This window comes from Macrotis lagotis, chromosome 5 (genome assembly GCF_037893015.1).
Source record: "Macrotis lagotis isolate mMagLag1 chromosome 5, bilby.v1.9.chrom.fasta, whole genome shotgun sequence".
Taxonomy (NCBI): Eukaryota; Metazoa; Chordata; class Mammalia; order Peramelemorphia; family Peramelidae; genus Macrotis; species Macrotis lagotis.
Window position 1 is genome coordinate 113,821,276 of NC_133662.1, and position 22,171 is coordinate 113,843,446.

At 35.9% G+C, this 22,171-nt stretch overlaps 1 long non-coding RNA gene across 1 annotated transcript in view; it reads right to left on the reverse strand.

Moving 5' to 3' along the window:
• Positions 1-7,353, reverse strand: part of LOC141487821 (uncharacterized) — a 97,101-nt gene extending 89,748 nt beyond the window's left edge. The window contains exon 1 of the long non-coding RNA XR_012468523.1: positions 649-7,353. This is a non-coding gene — a long non-coding RNA (uncharacterized LOC141487821). The remainder of the gene's footprint in view (positions 1-648) is intronic.
• Positions 7,354-22,171: the final 14,818 nt, after the last annotated feature.

Sequence of the window (22,171 nt, forward strand, 5' to 3'; positions counted from 1 at the left end):
TAATAATTACCTAGCTGTGTGGCCTTGGGCAAGCCACTTAACCCCATTTACCTTGCAAAAAAAAAAACAAACCTAAAAAAACAAAACATTGGGGAAAATTGCCAAAAAAATGCCAAAATAAATACTTGTATTTCAAGGCTTCTCCATGATCATTCTTAGGAGATTTGAGATATAACTGAAAACAAAGCAAAGGGTCTTTCTATTTCATGTTTAAAAAAAAAAAGGTTGGAAATCAATTTCAAAGAATCAAAAATTAGATTTTTTGAAATCTGGAATAAAGGGACCCAAAAAGTATAGTCTTTGGCAGAAAAAAGAAGTGAAAAAAAAATAAAGACAACTGATACAAAGACAGTTGGCTCTAAATATTCAATAGAGTAAAGACCAGGACTCTACTCAACTTTATATCTCTAATACTTTGTGCTTTCTTGGGGATTAAAAAAAAAGAATAAAATTTTCTAAAAAATTAATGAAAACTGAATTCAGTTTAAAAATCAGAAAGGTCCACAGGAACATATCTAAATTCTTACCCAAGTTCCTCCATACATAGTTTAGGAAGACCAAAAAAAAGTTTTCTTCTTTGGTTACAGTAGGAAATCCTGTGTCTAATTCACAAGTCACATGCTCTTAGTATGAAATTAGTCAACTTACTTTTTCCACGTCTAGATGAACATCCTGCTTCTTCAAAGACCTGCAGTAGAAAATGAAGAAATGGTGAGAAAAAAAAGTCATACACCCATACACCACCAAAGAAATGAGCATTCAGTGCCTGCAAACCACCCACAAAATTACACCACATAATTTCCATTTGATAGAGACATCCTTGATTTGCCCACAAATTTATCACTGTTCACACAATGTTCACTGAGCCACTCTTGCCACAAGTCCCTGCCTGCAACTTATTTGGAAGGACTTGGTCCCAGCCAAAAATTGAGCAAAAGAAGTCAGTGTTTTGGATCTTATTTTCTGGAGTTTGAAACTAAGGAAGGAGTGTATAGCCTAAATGTATGATGTCATTCTTTCTAACAGTCCCTGTCCCATCAAGGCAGAGAAAGATCAGTTTGTGGGATGATTCCTTCTCCCTACATCTAGCCCTAGTCTGAGGTCTTACTAAAGAGTCAAAATATTCAGGCATCTTTGAACTGATGCTACTTATCATCCACAGATGGTATGAGCCTTTGCAGAAAGTCTAGATATTTGCCCATAGAACACCAGGGTGAGGGTGGATTTCAGACTCCCTGCCAAATGCCTGGCAAAGTTGGGAATGCTGTTTCTGCTGGTACACATGCCTAATTACTAGTTAATTTTTAAAGTGCTAGGCTGGTAGATGGCAAAGTTCCATCCAACTGGTATACTCTGGCTACCTACCACCAGCAAATGATGGAAGAGTTCATGTCACTACTTCATTCATCATTTCCAACTGTGGTCAGCACAGTGTCTATGACACTTAATAAAAGCTTATTGATTGATTAATACTGTCAAAGAGAGAATCAAAAGAGGTCAAGGAAAAAAAATTAACATGGTAATTTAGCCCAGGGAAGATAAGGCTCTGATCCTTTAATCTCCTCTCAGAGGAGAGCCACAAAAATGGTCAAATAGTAAAATAAGATTATTTAACAGTTTTTCCAGTAAGTTTCCACTGACCTTGAATAAAATATTTAACCTATCTAGCCTCGGTTTACTCAGTTGTCAAAGAAAGGGGTTGGATTAGATCAAAAAAATCTATGTGCACAAGTACACACACACACACACACACACACACACACACACAATCTTTCAATTCTAAGTACAAGGAAGGTTGTGTTGAGTAGGAGGTACAACACTCAACAACAAGCTAAAATTGGTGAAATGCATCAATGACAAATACCAACAAGGTGGCCAACACTGAAGCTACAGGGAGGACAAAATCTCATCAAAAGTAGCAAAGCCTCTGGGGCCAGAGCCAATTGCAGAAAAAATTAGTTAAAAGATGCTTCTGACAGCATGTTGTTACCCGTACACCCACCTTCCTCCTTCTCTGGCAAGAGCCCAGAACCACAGGCATCACAGACTTCTCAATAGCTTCTAAGGAGTCTGGGAGCCCACAAAAGAATGGGGTGTGGTATCCAGCCCTCCAGAGTAGGTGGTAAGGCTCTGTTCTTGGGAGTTGGAGACTAGAGGGTGGTCCCTTTAACAAAATTTTACTTAGAGGCCTAAAATCCAAATTTTATTCATAATCTAGATTCCCTCAGAACTAGTGAGATGTAAAATTCTATTGAGTTGCTGGCATTTAACAAGAAACCAAGATTTCACAAAAATCATCAAATTTAGAAATTTTTCAAAATACTTTTAAAACTTTATTTCAATATAATTGGGTTTCTTTGTACTCTTACATATTTCATTTTACACACTTAAAAACATGATTCCAAGAAGGGGGCCTAAACAGTCCATGACACACACAAAATAATATTAAAAGCCTCTCCCCTTATCTACTGGAGAAAAGTTTTCTGATAGAGTAGGAAAGATCATTTTGAGAAACAAAATGTTCACTTTGTATATTGCCTGACCAACTATGGCTCATTAGTTTCCATTTCTAATATGCCAACTTGAATATTCTTTGTTCCAATGATCATCTTCAATTTTTAGATAGTCATGTTCACTTTGCATATTGCCTAGCCAACCATCTTATTAGTTTCCATTGTAATATACCAATTTGTCCATTCTTCGTTCCATTATTATATGATATACCTAAAAGACCTGGGTTAAATATAAAGGCAAATTGAGTGGGAAGCAGCTAAACAAATTGTAGAACCAGGAAAACTCTGCATACAGTCACCAATGTAGATTTATAAATGTAAAGTGTAAACATTATAAACAAAAAGAATGAAACTGAACATGAAATAGAGGAAAGAAAATTTACTTTTCTTCTTTTGGGGGTAGGGGGTAACAGTGGTTATGGAGATGGGACACTGCATATGCTATCAGACTTCAGGTATTATATTAGTTAGTTTAGCTGAACTGCCTTCTCCCTGTCCCCTCGCCTGTTTAATCATTTTTTTGTTATAAAGGATGACTCTTCGGGTAGTAAAAGGAATATATTTAGAAAATGAAGATACAAAAACAAAAGATAGCAATAACATTTAAAAACTACAGGAATTTCTAATCTAATTATCCGGAAGAAAAAGGTTAGCCCAGCAAACCTTCTTAAGATATTTCTATTTGTTATGCATCATAATAAAGACTTATTCTAGGACAACAGAATGACCTAAATTCCCTCAAGGTCATGTTAAATTAATAATCTGGACTACCCAGTCATTTAAAAAAAATCAGAAATTATAAATTTGCATTCACTTAGTGTGTATTTGGATAATTTTATAGCTATAGGCTTGGCATGTCACTTCTAACTCATCTGTCATAGCAGCAAGCAAAGGCTGTATTTAGAAATTCAAAAACAAAGGAAAAGTATAACACACCCAAAGTAATAAGCCCCAGGGACTCAGTGCCATGACCTAAGCAGGGTGTTCTTGGCTAAAGCTATTTTGAGTACATAACTAGTATAATAAGACTAATAACCTGGAAGAGTCAGGAAGCCTAAGTTCCAGACTTGATTTGCCCCTTTCCTTCTGGCCATGTGACTTCAAACTGGTTACTACAGTCCTCAGTTTCCTCAGTCATAAATGAGAAAGACAGTGCATCTGTGCATCACATTGTACCCACAATATGCAGATCAAACCCAAAGCAGGATGCCACAGCTTTAACTTCAAAGATTGGATTAGATGATCTCAAAGTTCTTCTCTAGTTTCAACACAACTCTGAGGTTGTGATTTTAGAGATTCTAAACTGACAGCATTCCAAATGGGAATGTAGAGCTAAAGAAGCTAAGGAAGAGAGAAGCAACTCAAGAGCCCATAAAAAGTGCCCAACAAACTTTTTTTTAACATTGTCTTTCTAGTACCCTTTTCACCTACCCATGTTTGTATCTTTACCAAAACAAAACAAAACACCCACAAGAACATAATTCCCAAATTTCATACACCTTGGGAATGTTGACCACAGTTAAGTCATTAACAGTGAATTGCTTGATATAGCTCTAGTCTCTGGCAAATTAAATTAAGTTGAATAACTTCAGTTCAGATCAACTAAACAAACTGATAAACTAACTTCTCCCAGTTGCTTGTCCTTTCCCTACCCTACCTCCTTCAAAAAAAAAAACCCAACTCATCTTGAATTTAATTTGCACATACTTCTATATGGACATGTTATTTTCCTTCAATTGAACATAAGCTTCAAGGGCAGGGACTATTTCATTTTTATCTTTATATTCCCAGCACCTAGCATTAGTGTCCATTACATCGATCATTTAATAAACATTTATTAAGCATTGGCAGACATTCAAATTGTAAGTGACACAAATTTTCTGACCTCCTCTAAGAAATGCTGCCCAACCCCAAGGAGAGACTAGAGAAGACCACTAAATTTGATGCCAGAGATCTAAGATCAATCTAGGGTCTGCTACTTTCTACAGGTGTATGTATATAAGTATTTTCTCCAAGATCTATATCCTGATTTCCTCTTCTTGGAAATTTTAACTTTCTAGTAAAGACAATTTTTACCATTAGATAACATGAATTTTAAAAGGTCCCAATATGGAGTTCTACATCCCACAATTAGGGATGGAGAAGAAAGTCCTTCACTTTCTTTTCTCAGAGAAACTTCAGATTATGTTTCTCTTGAGACAGACATTCTGAATTTACATTGTATATAGAACTTCAACAACATGGAATGCCCATGTTATGAAGGGTACCCAAAGTAATGATTCTCTACTCAAGGGTACTTTAACAACTAGTACAACAAGAAGGATGAAAACATATCTACAAGGGACAGCTCACTATTTCACAAGGTGTCTCATACATAATACGTATATATATACACACACACACTCACACACCCTCAATCCAATTTCTTTTTCAGCCTTTCTAAACAGATGGAGTTAATTAGTAAAGACAATGCATCTGTGCATCACATTGTATCCACAGTGCAGATCAAACCCAAAGAAGGATGCCACAACTTTAACTTCAAAGACATGGCAGATACACAAAGCTTGTGATATTTTTAGTCATCAGTTCCATTATTGCAAAAAAGGAAAATGATGGATGAAAATAGAATTGCCCTAATTAAAATACATATGTCAATCCCTGTTAAGAATGGAGAGTAGTAGTATTTGTTATAAAACCAAGGGAAGGAGTATTTTTATTCAATGGATACATCCCTGAAAGGTTGCATGTATATCACTTTTTTGTTAAACAGAACTCTATAAACTAATTAAGGGTACCCTCTATTTAAAGGTCTCCTATTGGGGGGGAGGGTGCACAGGGGTGTGTGTATGTGGTTGTGTGTGTATGTGCATGCATGTGTGTGCGCGTGCAATGAATACTTTTATAAAGTGAACAGCTATTTTTTCCCTTCCCTCCCTGCCCCCCTTCTCATCCAAGTGTAGATTTTTTGAATAAGGAACAATATATATATGTTAATGCATGTATGCATGCATGAATATACATACTCATATGATATACATGTGCATATATTTATTTGTGTGTATATTTATCTATATGTATATAGTTATACCAGATCTCCATATGTAAAAATTGCTTAGGTGAAATATAACTTCTTTCTTCAGAAAAAAAAGTCATCATTTATTATGGAGGAAAGTTTGTTGCTATTTCAAAGAAATCATTCTTTTCCATCAAAAACAGCACCGTCCTGATCTTATTGTCTTCTAATCCTACTATATGAAAAAAGTGAAGCTAATCTATATAGAATGAACTTTTCTTGATGAAGAAACACTAGTTATTGGCTACCATTACTTACTTTTCTGGTTGCTTACTAAATATCCCTTTCATATATTTATATTCTGTAAAGTCAAGCACTCTGACCCATATAGTTTGCAGATTCCACCTACTTCCTTTTTAGTTTATTTGTTTTTTAATCAGAATAATATTTACATATCTTAAGTTGAGTGGCACCTGTCCCACTGCACCATTTTTCAACAATCATTTACAGTGGCACAGAAATCACATTTGCTGGGGTTTTTTTCAGTAACCTGGCATATATTTGTCTGATCTTGGTACTCTAAATTCATTGGAGGTTAAACTCACAGTAACCCTAATTTTCAAATTATATCCTTGGGTTTCAACTCCCTTGTAATCATTTTTACTCTCTCCTTTCCAGTCCAAATATATTTCTTCTTGACAACAAAATACACATAAAAATGTAAAAATACTAGTTGATAAATTTTGCCCATTCCATTATCTATTTTCATTCTCCTATCAATCTCCTATCCATCCTTACAGCAGTTCTGGTCCTTCCTTGATCCACCTTGATTTCCTCAATTTAACTGCAAAAGTTCTATTTCTTGTTCTTGTTGTTCACTGACAGGTTCAGCTCATTCTGGATTTTTATGCTCCAGACCTGTACCCAGTGATTATGGAACTGTACAGGTCTCTGTTACAATCAACCTGCATCGCTGGATCCTGCTTCCATCTCTATATATCTTTTTTTTTTTTTTTTTTAGGTTTTTGCAAGGCAAATGGGGTTAAGTGGCTTACCCAAGACCACACAGCTAGGTAATTATTAAGTGTCTGAGACTGGATTTGAACCCAGGTACTCCTGACTCAAAGGCCGGTGCTTTATCCACTGCGCCACCTAGTCGCCCCCATCTCTATATATCTTTGAAAAAAATCCAATTTGTTACATGAGTTACATGAATCTCTTTAGAAAATTCTATCTCCCCCTTTTTCACAATAGGAATTTCTGCTTTGTTATTCAAAATTTCATTATTGAGAACTTCCTCTCCTTCCTGTGTTGCTTCCCATGTTAAATCTTAGACTATGGAATCGTAGCTACCCTTTCTCTGAACTCTTGAAATCTTCTCTCCAAAACACTGGAATCCAAAGCAGACTGTACTATTGACTGATTTTCACTCCTCTTCTATTAAAAATATTCAGATATAGTCACTTCTTCCCAAGATTACCATCATTTTTACTTGAACAACCTCATTGGTCAGAATTAGGTCCAGAATAAAAGATCCTTTCAATGATATCTCTACCTTTTCAAAGATAAAATTTTCATTAAAAATAAGTTAAGAATTTGTGGCTCATATTGCTATAGAGACATGGTGGTACAAAAAAAATCTAGATAATTTAAATTTCATATCACCATTAGTTCTTGCATCTAATCCAAGCTAGCTAGCTATTTTTCAAATTCCCTCTTGTTTCAGCTTATTTACAGAATACAAAAATGATAAAATGGCTTCTGTTACCCAATTATTATAATCTTTCCTTGGATGTTAACACCATTCTTCCCCTCTGATTCCTGAGATTTCTTTATAGATTATATATATATATATATATATATATATATATATATATATACACACATATATATACACACACACATATGTATATATACACATATGTATATATACATGTGTGTGTGTGTATACAGTCCCTCCCTTTTATCTATTCTGTTTATATTCTTCCAGAGCCATATTCCAATCATGGTATCTATTCCATAAAATTTCAATGATATCCATGAAAATTAAGTTGTCCTCTTTGCATTAGAATATCTAGTTCATCTCTCTTAGCAACCAAACTTTGTATATTTGTGTACAGACACCTGAACTATGGGTTTTGTTAGTCTTTTCTTGGACTCTCTCTCTCTCTCTCTCTCTCTCTCTCTCTCTCTCTCTCTCTCTCGGTATTATCTCCATTATTATTCTTCCTCCATTATTGCTGTTAGAGTGCATGTTATCTGTCTTGGTGCATAATACACAAGGAGTTTCTTAATAAGATACACAAATCTAGAGGCAAATGTTTTGGTCAGTTCTTTTTTAGGTATACACCAGCTCTGGTCAAGAGCCCTTCACTCCTATGATTTAAGTTGTGCTTTGTAAATCTAAAATTATATTCTTATATGAGGTCTTCCTAAGCAACTGTTCACTTCTCAAGTTGGCATTTTTTTCTTTCATATGCCTTAGTGTCAATCAGCAATTGTGATAAAAAACAATATTGGTATTTCTAAAATTTTCAGTTTCTAGTCACACCTTTATAATCCCTAGCAATGTTTCCTAGGTTCTGTCACTAGAGTCCACATAGTTAACTTCATTTTACAGATGAGAAAACTGAAACTCAAAGAAGTTACATGATTTATTCATTAAGTGAACCCAAGGACTCAATCCAAACTCAGAGCTCTCTCTATTATACCATATTGATATCTCTATATAAAACTACAAAAATAAGGGTAGTTATAGGAGGTTCTGTACTATGTCCTAGATAGGTACCCCAGAAAGACAGTAGATTCCCCTAGACAAATACATACCTTAATAGGTAGTTACCAAAAACCACTACTAGGTTCTAATCCTTGACCATATCATCATTCCTAGGAGCTCAAATGGTTGCTCACATTATTATAGGGTCTAGTTTCCCTCTCTATGAGAGGAGCTGCTTATCTATTACTTAACTCCAAACCACCATTCAGTGGTCCTTCTTCTGCTATTTTCTGTACTACATTTTCCAGTCCTCTAACCTGCATTCACTGATCATGGTACCATTCTATCTTAGCTGAACTTTTTTCTTCTTCCTTTTTTATTAAACCTTGTTTTTTTTCTCCTGTCTCTTTTTTTCAAGGAGCAATTCATTTTTCCTAATAATCTGGAGAGCAGAGTGACATTCCTCTAATCCCTTTTTAACCTCCTTGTCTAGGAGAAAAAAACAATATTTGAGTAGAAAACATTTACTTAGTCATAGTAGAAATACAGACACTGAACAACTTATGCAGGTAACTACAAAATTCTCCTTGAACTCCCTATTTGAAGGGAAATTATTTCCTTAGTGTTCTGTCATTTATGGCAAGATGATGCTGTGGTACAATTGCCCATTGGTTATGCCTATTCACCTTGTAGGGGCTCAGTCGATGAGCCATTTAATTACAGTATTCTTCTTTTCTCAAGAGATGATGCTTGCTTGCTCACTAGGCTTTGATGGGCAATTAGGAGCTTCCTACCAGAGGCCCAAAGGACTGCCTACCAAGTGATGAATTTTTTTGGCCCCAAGAACTTATGAAAACTAAATTCTGAGGTCAGGAAAGATTTGCCAACTGTACTGATGGAAATCCTTAACATATTTTAGGAAGTTCACACACGCACATACATATGTATATATAGTACCTATATAATCTATAGTATCTGTTATATTAATATAAGTTATTCTTGAATACATACCATACAACTTAAATGAGAAAGTATGATATATGTACCAAAAATTTACATTTATAAATCATATAATGTGATTTTAAAGAGACAATGTGGTACAGCAGATAGAGAGCTGGCCTCAAAGATAAGAAAACTTGACTTCAAGTCCCACTTCTGACACATACTGGTTGTGGGACCCCCAGCAAGTCAGTTAAAGTTTCAGTGCTCTAGGCAACTTACTAAGTGTATAAAGTTCAGAGAAGTTACCTTCAGGCATTATTATGAAGGAGGGGGACACGGAGTAAAATATTGTGGCAAGTGCTTTACAAATATCTCATCTGATCCTCAAAATTACTCAGCTAGGTACTGTTATAAATTATCTCCATTTTACAACTGAGGAAACTGAGGCAAACAGAGGATAACTGACTTACCCAGAGTCCCACATCTCCTAAGTGTCTAAGACCACATTTGAACTCAGGTTTCTTGACTTTAAACACAGTGCTCTATCTACTAAGCTACCTGGCTGCCTCAGAGAGACATGGAGTTTTCTCTTTCATTAATTCCCATTTCCCTTATATCACAAATTCAATCTCTAGCCCTTATTTAAGCTAGATTTGGGAGGATGTGTAACTTATAGTTGAATACAGCAAATGGATGTGTGCATATATACATACATAGGATGTCCCCAAAATCTCAAGTGAAGTTTAATACTTCACTCCCTTTTTAAATTTATGTATATTTAGTTTTTAGTAAATGATAATATACTAATCTAGTCATTTAGTGAAAGTCAAATCACTATTCAAGCTTTCCCTTTTTGATTTAAAATATACAAGACTCACCCTCCCCCAAGTATTCACCATCTCTTCCATGGAAATAAAACAGAGACCTCAGGTATACATAAAAAGAAACCAAAATATAATCCAGGATTTTTTTGTGTGTGGGGATAAGGAGGTGGAGGCGTTGGTGGGGAGAAAAATTAGTCAATGAGGCATGCTTTCACTAATCAATGTATCTTCTCTATTGACATTTGAACTCATTTTACTCTCTTCAAAAGATCTAATATATTTATAGACCAGTCAGAAAAGCCTTCATTTTGCCAGGCACGTCTTCACATATTTTGAATGGCCTCTTTCTCATTCCAATTCTTAGCTGTATTCATTTACTACTACAGGGAGAATTACAGAATTCAACACACTGTAATGTAAATGATGTCTGTGAATAGACCAGCCATTGGGCTAATATGAATTGTCATACACTTTCTTATAGAACATTCCAACAGGAATGACTTAGGTCAACAATGTGACTTTAGTCATTCCTACTAAGTTCACAGGAAGCACATAAAAAAGCAGCGGGGGCCAGATTCTGCTATAATTCAGAATAAATGGGTGAAAAAGATGGAGGGGGATGGAAAGGATGATAGCATAGCAAACATAGTAACTCCTCAGTTCTTTCTTCAAAATAGGGCAGGGAAGGGCTTTCTGCCCAAAGGCTGGGGACATGCATAGTTTCATAGAGGGCTCTTCAATGGCTTACTGGTGCAGCTGCTGGATAAACAAAGCATTGTGGTCTCCCCTATACATCCAGTGTCTCTAGAGCATCCTGTGTGTCCAGCAGTTGGGAGGAGGTGCTATACAGACAAGCCCCAAATCTTTCCCTGCTTCCCTCAAAGTATCAAAGAGCTGCTTCCTCATGACAGTGTACTTTACTCAATACTTCTATCAGGACTTCAGAAACAAAGTTAAAGAATGAAGGAAGCAACCTTAGTTACATCAGCTCTGTACCTACTCTACTTCAGTTTCTCTGGAACACATCCATAGCTCTTATCCATTCACAGAGTTATATGTTAGAGTTATTGTATTCTCTTTTTATCTCATGCCAACTTTTATTAGTATTTTAAAGGCAATGGAAGGGACAGTCACAACATCTGTGGTGATGGAGATGATTCTTTCTGACATAGTAATCTTGCCTCAAATTTTCTTAGAAAACTTAATCTGAATCTTTTCTCTTCCCCTGGTTACTTTCTGTGCTTATCCTTATTTGTTTAACATTCCATATACCTCCAAGTAAAATGTAAATTCTTTTCAAGTATGAGTAATGTCATTTTTAATTTTTGTACCCTCAGCATTGACATATACTTAGATGCCCCTTAAAATAAATTTTTGCTGAATTGATGCATTGCCATTTTACCTGTCATTCACTTTAAAATGTGGGAGACAAGAACAGTTTATAGTCTAATCAAGGAACCCTAGATGAATGAGGGGGACTGAAGTTCAAATTCTGCCTCTGCAAACTGTGTGACCTTGGCCAACGCAAGTTCACTGGATCTCAGTTTTCTCATCCGAAAAAGCAACTGAACCTGTATGTTCTTCAAGGTCCCTTTCCAGTTTGAGATAGGTTTCATTTTAACCCAGTCAATTCCAAAGCTGTAACTGGAGTAAGACAAGTGGGGCTTTGTCCCAGAGCACTGAATTTCTAAGGACCCTCACAGGACTTGTGTAGCAGATAGATGGCTCAGTGGAACGAGCCTCAGGAAGAACTGAGTTCAAATTTAGCCTCAGACTCTTACCAGCTGTGTGATCCTGGGCAAATCACTTAACTTCTATTTGCCATAATCCACTGGAGAGAGAAATGACAAACCAGTACAGTATCTTTGCCAAGAAAACCATAGACTGTATGAAGATTCAGATATGAGATTTGTATTCCTTTCGAAGACATAAGCAAATTAGCTTAGCAGCTAGTTAGCAAGAATAATTAATGAAAGAGAAGGTTTCCATATGGCTTTACTTCCTACTTTCAATACACTCATTTCAGGGAAGTTCTTCCCCTTCTTGGCTCTATCTTGTTTACTTTCCTCAGAGGTGATCTGCCAAGTAGGAGCCTCCTGATGTCTCAAAACCTATCTTTCCTTCATGGATTCTTGCAACCTAAGGATTCCCCTCCCCTGGGCCTCAACTAAGTTGATTTTACAAAGTTAACTTAAAGGGTTTTTTTAACTTTTCTTTCTCCATTTTTGGGGGGGCTGGCACTTTTCTCAGAGTGCCAAACTTGCTGGTATTAGATTGGATGATCTCTTAGCAGAGACAAAGCAAGCAGAAAATGGTAAAATTTCTGGAAAAGATAAAAAATCCATTAGGAAAGATCAGAGAGTCTGGCACTGTGGATGGTGGCAATTACTAACATGCCCTACCCCATAATCTTACTTTTTTTACTATTCAAATTGATGTTAAAACATCTGAAAGGCACACAAAAAGGGGAGTGGGGAATCACTAAAAACCTAAGCAGTTAAACCAAATAAAACTAACATCATGATGATGTTTGTTCTTCATTCTCAAAGAAGACCATGACATCAGGGAAGTGATACTATGACAAGCACATGAATTGGATGAGGGGGTGCTGTACTAAGTCAGCAGCCTCACTCTCTCCTCCAGAGTGCCATCTGGGTCCAGTGGCCAGACATGAATCAGGACGACTGGAGATGGTCCTGGATGCAAGGCAATCAGTTAAGTAACATGTCCTAGCCACACAGTTATTGATTATCAAGTGTCTGAGGTTAGATTTGAAATCCTGTCCTCCTGACTTCAAGGCCAGTGCTCTATCTATTGTGCCATCTAGCTGCCCTAAACTAACATCAAAATATTCCAGCATCCATTTTCAACCAGTAAATAGTAAACTTTAATATCTTATGGTATCTGAAAGCATATCTCATCATTTTGTGAATTTATCATCTCAACATAGAACTTTGACCTGAAAGAGGTAAGAATTAATGCTTATAATTCTTCTCCTGACCCTGCCACAGACTTAATTGCTAGGTGATATGTCTAAAATAATGACTCTGGTATCCTATTATGGAAGTGTAATTAAAAAAAAAAGTATGGGTTTGGAAAATCCAGACCCTGACGTTTACTATATAAGTGAACCATAGCAAACCACTTAACTTCTAAGCCTCAGCTCCCTTATCTGTAAAATGAGCTAACATCTTATACTCATAACCACCTAGGACTGTTGGTAGCAGAGCATTTTGTAAACCTTAAAATGCTATAGAAATGGGAGTTATTATGATGATTATCCACACTTCACTTGGGGTTCATTTGAGGAGATCAAAGTGGTTTTTATTATCATCTCACAAAATAGTCTGAGATTTGAAAGGATGTAATCATATATGGCTTCATTTTTCAAACCTTATTACACACACAACTGTCATAAATGGGACTCAATTGGCAGAACTGTCTTAGATCCCCTCTCCAAGTTAATCTGATACACATTAAGCTCCTGGAGAAACAAAACGAATAACCTGAGGTTGAGTTAAACAAACATAACAAACCAAACACTAACCAAAGGAATGGTGTCAGCTAAATATGGGTCAGTACAGAATGCAGTAAAAATTTTATGGTCTCACATTTAGGAGCAAGTTATGCAGGTTTCCCTTAAATAAGTAGCCATTTTAGGTACAAAAAGCACAAACATAACTCTGCTGTGCATTGTCCTATGTTTTATGCTGTGACACTTCTGTGTTTGTCCTTTTTTAGACTCCCTCCATCACAGCCTACCCTCTTTGAAATACATTAGTTACCATGGAAACAGTATCATACTGGATAAAACCATTTACTGTCCTTGGAAAAGCATTCAGGATAAAATTGAAAGGGAGAATGTCTAAAGAGGAAAAGCAATTTTGTGGAACTATACAGAAACACAACTGGGTCTCCAAATTCCAAATTGTAATTATTCCTTCACTCATACCTTCATTTATGATTGTGGGACAAGGTATATTGGTATTGGTTCCTCTACATCTCCTCAGGACATCTCCAAACTTTGTGTCCTTGGACTCTTAGAACATTCACTACATCTTGTTCCAATCTAGGATTAACATTACCACTCACTGGCCATCTCCCTGTCAATTGCTAGTGTTCACTGAAAATAGGATCATAGGCAAATAACTATCTCTTGGGGTCTCAGTTTCCCCTTCTATAAAATGAGGGGGTTAAATTAGATGACCTCTAAGTTTCCTCCCAGTTTTAGATCCACAATCCAACAATTCTATAACTTTGGATAGTTCCATGTTCCATACTCCTCACCTTTGGGTAGGAAAGATACAAAAACAAGTAACTGGGACTTAAAGAGAAAGACAAAGAAAGAGGGGAGAATGGTTTCTGTATATACTAATACTTTGGTTAATGAAGGTGCACCCCAGGGTTTTACTTCACTATTAGAAGCTTCATTACCAGAAGCAGAAATAACATTAGATCACAAGGTCATAGATTTGGAGCAGAGAGAGAAAGCTTAGAAACTACCTTGTGAATAAATAGCCCTGATTTACAGTTGAGAAATCAAGGGTTTTTACAATGGAGCAATTGAGATAAACAAAACTAATATAACCTGTCCCAATATGATAGATGAAGAGGATAGTGAAGGAATTATTACAATTCAGAATTTTAGAGGTTAGTTGTGTTTCTATATGGCTTCACAAAAGACATTCTCCTTTTCAATTGTATCCTGAATTCAAGGTCCAGGGATGTAAATGGTGGGCCTGAAGTCACATAAGGAATAAGCAGCAAATCCCAGATTTGAACCATTTTTTTATATTACCCTCCACCCCATAGCCAGGATAAGTCCCAGCCTTAGGTAGGACTGAGATTTATAAAGAGCTTAATAGCCAGGATTAGAAAAATGAGATGGAGGAAATAGGGATTTGAATATAGAAGTTTTAGGCTTCTTTTTGAAAGGTCTCTCTCTCTCTCTCTCTCTCTCTCTCTCTCTCTCACACACACACACACACACACACACACACACACACACACGGACTAAGAAGCTATATATGTTTGCTCTCTGAGAGACATTTCTTTCTCACCATGCACTGGTATCACATCAATGGTATTCCTTTCTGTTGATCTAGTGTTGATCTAAACTAAAAGCAGTGTCTACTCTTCAGTCACTACTGACCTAGCTCTCAAGGGCTAGAACCATCCCTCAATCCCTCCATGCTAGGCTGACTTATTAAAAGCAATTGGTTGATGTAAATTTTCTCAAGTAGTAGATAAAATGCTGACTTGAGAGATAGAATCTGGATTCAAATCCCACCCTTAGATTCTTACTAGCTCTATGAGCCTAAGCAAGTCACTTTACCTCTGTGCCTCAATTTTCTCCCTATAACTTAAGTGATTTCTAAGGTTTTTTTCAGCTTTAAATCTATAATTCTACATATAATCTAAGCATATTTCTAGTCTTCTAATGGGAAAATTTAGAAACAGTCACACTTGAGATAAGCCTTTAAGATTCTATTTTTTGTAAGAACTATTATACTTTTGAAAAAAATGAAATGAAGAATCTTTCTCCTATAACTGTCAGAAACACCCCATGTAAAGGGACCAAAAGAAAAAAAATTTACCTTTGCTCCCTGTGTGCATATCCTCACTCTACCCTCCCTTCATTTGAATGTTCTGGCAACTACTTTCAAATTATACTTGGAAATTAATCCTTCCATAAACAGATGCTTTATTTAGTTCAAGGGAACAGATAAAGATGAAGAGTTTTCTCTTTTTTTCAGAGACTATAATTTCTTATGTTCAACCTGGATCCCTGAAAGGTATGAAAATTTTGTTCCAATCTCTGGCATGCCAGTTGAGTTTTGGTTTAAGAAAGTCTGAATGACTTCATGCTTTTTCTCTATGTCTTCTTCATCTGAAGTTTTGCATCCACTATTGCTGCAACTAAGAACAGCCAAGTGATAAAATATTATTAAAATAAATCTAAACTAAAAATATACATACTCCCAAGACTTTAATCAGCAAACTACCAGCATTTTTTTTTGTTGAAAGAAATAAAGACCTCTGCCTATTGCAATGAATTTGTGAATAGTGGGGTCACAAGACCAACAAAAAGGAAGGCTACACCATTTCTATCTTCACTGTCTTAAAAAGCAACATTAAAAAAAAAAAGATGTATCATGCACCAAATATAATAATTACAGCTGTCTCCTTGGAACAAGAAATCAAAAAGTTCAACAAAGCTTTATTAACTTGAATGAATTAACAGTAGAAAATACATTATCATTCAGAATCCCTCCCCCATCAGCTTCATCACCCTCCAAGAGTGTATAAACTGTGATCTTAGACCTACTCAGAAATTTTCCCGTTGCTGCATTCTCTCTTGATACAATACTGCTGTCTCTTTTATCTAGCATTTTGTAGTAAAAAGCATCAGACTACAACTCTGTCCAGCTAAATATGGGGAAGCAAGGAGGCTTAAGAGGGTGAGATCTTTTTCTGCATATGGTGTCCTCCATATTAGACATGGCAAACACTCCACCATCCTCCAAGCCTACAAAAATTCCTTAGCACTAAGTCAGAGAATTAAATAATGGAGAGAACTAGGGCAGGAGGCTATGTGAAGCTATACCAAGCCAAAAGGAAAAGGTACTGAAATTCAGGTAGGGCCAATTCTTTCCACTCAGAAATTACTTGGGCAGGGCTCAGGCCAGGGGAAAGTAAATTCCCCAAAGTGGGAAGAGATTGAGACAATACTGAGGTCTAGCTCTAGGGATAAATCTACCATGAAGAGAGGGGAATCAAATAAACACACACACATGTACATGTACATGTACATGTATATGTGTATATATATATATATATATAATATATGATAAGAGAAAAAAACTAAAACCACCAAAGAAATCAGAAAGAAGAAAACTCAGTGTAAAGCTTTAAGAGTATGATCACAGAAATCAACAGACACTAAAGAAGGAAAAATGAGTAACACTACATCTAAAAGATTATAAATATTACTAATTAAGTAATACAAGACAATGAAAATTAAAAACACATCCACACACAATGAAACCCAGAACACTGGATTTCCAAGATAGCTTAGAACTACTACAGCAAGATGTCCTAGAATAATTCAAGAGACAAACCAGAACCTTGAGGAAAGAATTTAGACATGAACAAATGGCAGAATATATGGCATACACAGTCAAAATAATAGAAAATAATAGAAAAACATGACCCCCATAGTGATGAATCTCAAAGAGAGAGCCACAGACTAGCCGGACAAATATCCTGAGGTGAAGGACAATATGGAAGAAGAAAAACAAAAATCAATATTGTTTAAAAAAATATGACCTATATAAAAGAACAACACATTGATCTAAAAAATAAGGTGCAACTACAATATAAGAATCAAAGATCTTTCAGAAGAATATAAGTGAAAAAACCTGAACACCATAATGTATGAAATGGTGTAAAAAGACTTCTTCAGAACTTATTAATACACAAAACAAAGTATCAATCAAAAGAATCCAAAGATTATTTCCAGGAAAAACAAATAAAATTATACTTCAACCTTGAAGACAGTTAATGATTAAATTTCAAAATTCCAATGACAACAAATTCTGTAGAGGTCAGAAGGCTATTCAAGTAACCCAAGACTATTCTACTTCCACTTGAAACAACAAAAGAGAATGGAACAACATATTCCAAAAAAGCAAAGGAACTCCAAGATTAGTGGGGAGATTAATTTATCACCACAATAGACATGATAAACCATTTCCTCAAATACAATTCCTCAATACAAGAGACCTTCATCTTTTTCTTTGAGTTATGCATCAGCACTCAAAATTTGCTGTTTACTTTCTCATCACTTGAGGTTTCTGACCTTTTAATACACAATGTCTGAACATAAATACCCTCCTTTCAACAGCAAATCTATCCTTAAACCTGCTATACTTTCTTACTCCTATCATCAAGATCTCTGGTATCTTTATCCCTTCTCTTCTGTTTTTCCCTCTTGCCTCCTGAAGTCAACAATTTAATGCTGCCTTCTTTAGCACCCTAGAAAACTTTGTTGCTATATAAATTTCTACTGTTCTATTCATGCCAATCCCAAACCCTGTGTAATCCCCATTGTTTGCTTTCCACACTCCCAGATGGCCATATGTTGCTGAAAAAAATCATAGAATCCAACTGGAGTTCCATGGCTACTCAGTCTTTTCATTCATATCTTTTTGAATAGCAAAGCCAAGAGGCATGCTCAGATCTCAGAACTAAAAACTTTCTTTTAACCCTGTTATCTTTATTAAAATACTAGCTCTTTCATTTTCACTACCAAACATCTTAAAAGAAAGATCTACACTTGGCATTTCTCCTTTGTAATGACCGATTTAATGTTTATCCTTGTGTATCTGACTATACCACTTAACTAAAAGAACTCTCATTAGATAACCAATGACTTTTTAATATCCTAGACTGACCTTTTTTTTTTAATGAGTCCTCATTCTCTTGACCTGCATGTAATATTCAACATCATTTACTACCATTCCCTTGAAATATTCTAATCACTCTTTGTTGCATGGTAGTGTTCTGGTTCTCATTTCTTGGCTTGTTAAATTTATCTTCACTGGTAATTTCTCTACCCATTTCCACCTCTATACATTCTAACCTCTGTTCTTTTTATACTTTCCTTTGGTTATTTTGCCTATTTGCCTGGATTCAACTATCTCCTAGACTACAAGTCTTCTTTTATAAGATGTTAATTCTCTGGTTAGCCCAGTCCCTTATCTCCAACTATAATATTGGATATTCATGCCAAGAATTTCACTGTCAACTCAAACTCATCACTGTACAGCCGAGATCACATTAACCCTTAAACAACTTCCTCAACTCAGTTAATTCAACAAATGTTTAAGCACATTCTTCTATATGTATATCACTCTACTAGAGGCTGGGAGTTCAAAGACAAAAAAAAAATTCCCTGTCCTAAAGGAGCTTATATTCTCATTTTTCCAGTTACAAAGCTACTTCTTTATCTTTTAACACATATCAGTATACTTATGGAATGAGATTTGAGCAGGCCTTTTGGCATATTTGCAATTCAAAAAGATATGAGTGAAAAGATTGATGACCATGAAACAGAAAGAGAGTGCCCTTTGCCTTTTTGGTGTCTACAGAAAAGTAACCTCTTAAACTATAAACCCAAAATTGCTATATAAATGTCAGTCATTATTGTAACAGACTGTGGGATTTGGAGTTAAGAATTCTCCCTGCTCTTACTTATTAGCTGTATGTAAATGGAAAGAATGCCAGAAATAGAACATTTCACCCAACAAGTCAATGCCCACCATCCCTTTGCCAGCTGTCCTGCTGTTGCACCCTCTGAATCACTAGACCTACTGTGACAATTTCCTGGATAACTTAATCCACTCAGTTTTAAAACTACCACCCTGGGGCTATGTTATCCTGATAGCCAAGTCAAATAGGACATATATACAGAGCTGGCCCTTATCTAACCAATTATCTCTATCTCCTAAAATCCACACTACCTTTTTGGATTCAGTGTTCTATCTATTATACTATATTGTAAGTTTCTTAAAGGAAAGGAAAATGTTAGTTATCCTAATTTCTCTTACCCCCCCAACACTGACTTATCAATTGTTGTCCACATATTAGGTACTCAATAAATGTTTGTTCTATTTTATTTTATTCTATTTGTTAGCAAATGAAATGATTAGTCTCCTAGAGTTAATGGAACATTCTATGGGTACTAGAAGTACTTCATATTCTATACTGATAGTTTTATGCATTTTCCTTCTTAGGGAATAAAATAAAATTCCATGCCCACATTATGGGCATGGAAAGGGGGGGTGGAAATGATAAGCATTTATAAAGAGTGATTCTCCCTTATGTTTGTGAGGCTGATTAATCCCCAAAACCCCACATAAGCCAAAGGCACAAAAACAATTTCATTGAGGAAAACATCTTTTACATTTGGAACAAACTAGGTCTGTGTCTTGATCAAGCCTAGTCTCTATAGAATACAAGATCTGAGACCAAGATCCATTTCATTTTTATGTTTCTATCCTCAACACTTAGCAAATTGATAATTTCCCAAGTTAGCCTCACAATTACACTTGGCCTGAAGTCAGATTGCAAAGTAATTTAGGTGGCTATTAACTCAGTTTTTTTTTTCAGATTTACAAAGTAACCCTTTTTTAGGGTACCCAGTTCAACTACAAATGGATTCCATAGAGAAAAGAATGGTTTTTTTTCTGATTCCTATCCCATCATTCTTAAACTGACTTTCCTTTTAACTATCTATCTCTGCCAAAGAAAGCAAACTCTGTTTCACAGCAATCTGAAGTCAAGAATGCCTCCATTTATTACTGTTTCTAACTACTTAACAACATAACTGATAACAATGCAATGAAAATAGGAGTGAGTCTCTTAGCATAGCAAAAATCTACAACTATGCCCCATATTGCTAGCAAATATGACCCACAGAATCAATAGTGTTCATTCAAAGAAGCTACTTCTATAATAAAAAAGTAATTTCAACTCCAACCTTCAGAATCCTTAATTTCTTAAATATGGGTACTCCCTTCTCTGATGCTCATTACAACTTTACTGACTTGGGAAAAGGACTTCAGGAGTTGTTATAGCTAAAATATTACTACCATGTAGCCAACTTGGGAGATGAAAATTTGGCTAGGCTCATTCTCAGACCACAAACACACCATCCATCACCAGGGCTGTGCATGAAGTCTTTCTACCTCAGAAAAACCTGTCAGAGATGGTACCAGAGATGGTATAGCCTTTAAGAAGCCAGGGTCACCTCTGCTCTATGATGAGACACACTAAGAGAATGAAAAGCTGCATACTTCCCCAAAATAGACATGACTAAATGAACTAAAAAAATGAAGGAACCAGCTCTAACCACATCAAAGAAACACAGGGTGGTTCCTCATAAGGCATCTCCTCCTGCCTGGGTATGGGCAACACAGGGGGAATAATTGCTAATACTTATATAAAGGTCTGCAAAGCACTTTATATATATTAACTCATTTGATCCTCACAATAATCTTGTGGGTGGATACTATTACTATCTTTATTTTACAGATGAGACAACTGAGACAGGGAGAGATAAAGTGACTTAGCCCACATCAGACAGTTACTAGATATTTGAGACAAGATTCAAACTCAGGCTTCCTAATTCCAAGTCCACCCCTATGAATCCTTTCTCAGAATCAAATTTTCAAATGCATAAAAATGCATAGGACTAGAAAGGAAAGCAACAATAATGTAAAAAATATATAATTTTTCTTCCATCTAAGTTTAACACCATCTTTAAAAAAAAGGAGTCAATGTTAAGAACTCCTGGCATAAGGTCTTCATAAAAGGATTGGATAAAATATTCTTTTTTTCTTTCTTCCTATTGTACAATGTTAAGTCTGGTATCCAGGAGACAGCAGAGCTTGGGTAGTAACCAAACAGGAGCAGAAAGTGAGTCAGTGTTTAAAGCTTAGGAAGACTCTTAGCAAAGGTACTGACAAACCCAAACTAGTGTGTCATTTGCTACTGAGATGACTTATAAAGTCTTATTGTTTTTCTACAAAATCCAGAGGACATTCCATTAAGCATATTTCCAACATAGCCTTTCCTTTGAAGAGCTAACCTCTTGGTTAGCACCTATAAAGTCATCAGAGAATGGATGGATGGCATTAATGACTCCAAACTCCAAGGCCTAAGTTGAAAGCAGTGATGAAACTCAAACCAGGGAATACCAAAGGGATTCTTTAGCCAGAGCAAGTGAAGCTATGTATAAAGAAGCAATTACTTCCATATTCAAAACTGGAACTTAACTCTATCATTTGTGACCTTACTAAGCAAGTCACTGAACCTCCTCAAATGAGCCCTGTGTTGCTCATCTGTAAAATGAAGGGGATGGACTAGATGGTCTCTGGGGTCCCTTTCAGCCATAAATCTAAGTTCCTATCATTCTTATCAAGTTGAAGATGTGGCAGGAAAGGGCAATCCAAGATTATAACATAAATTCATTTAAAACTGTACAGAGAAAGATAGTGAATGACTTTGTACAGTGTCACCTCATAAAACAGAAAAGAACAGTATGAAAAATAAGCTTAAAGAACATCTGGTGAAAAGATCCAACAAAATAAAGTCATTC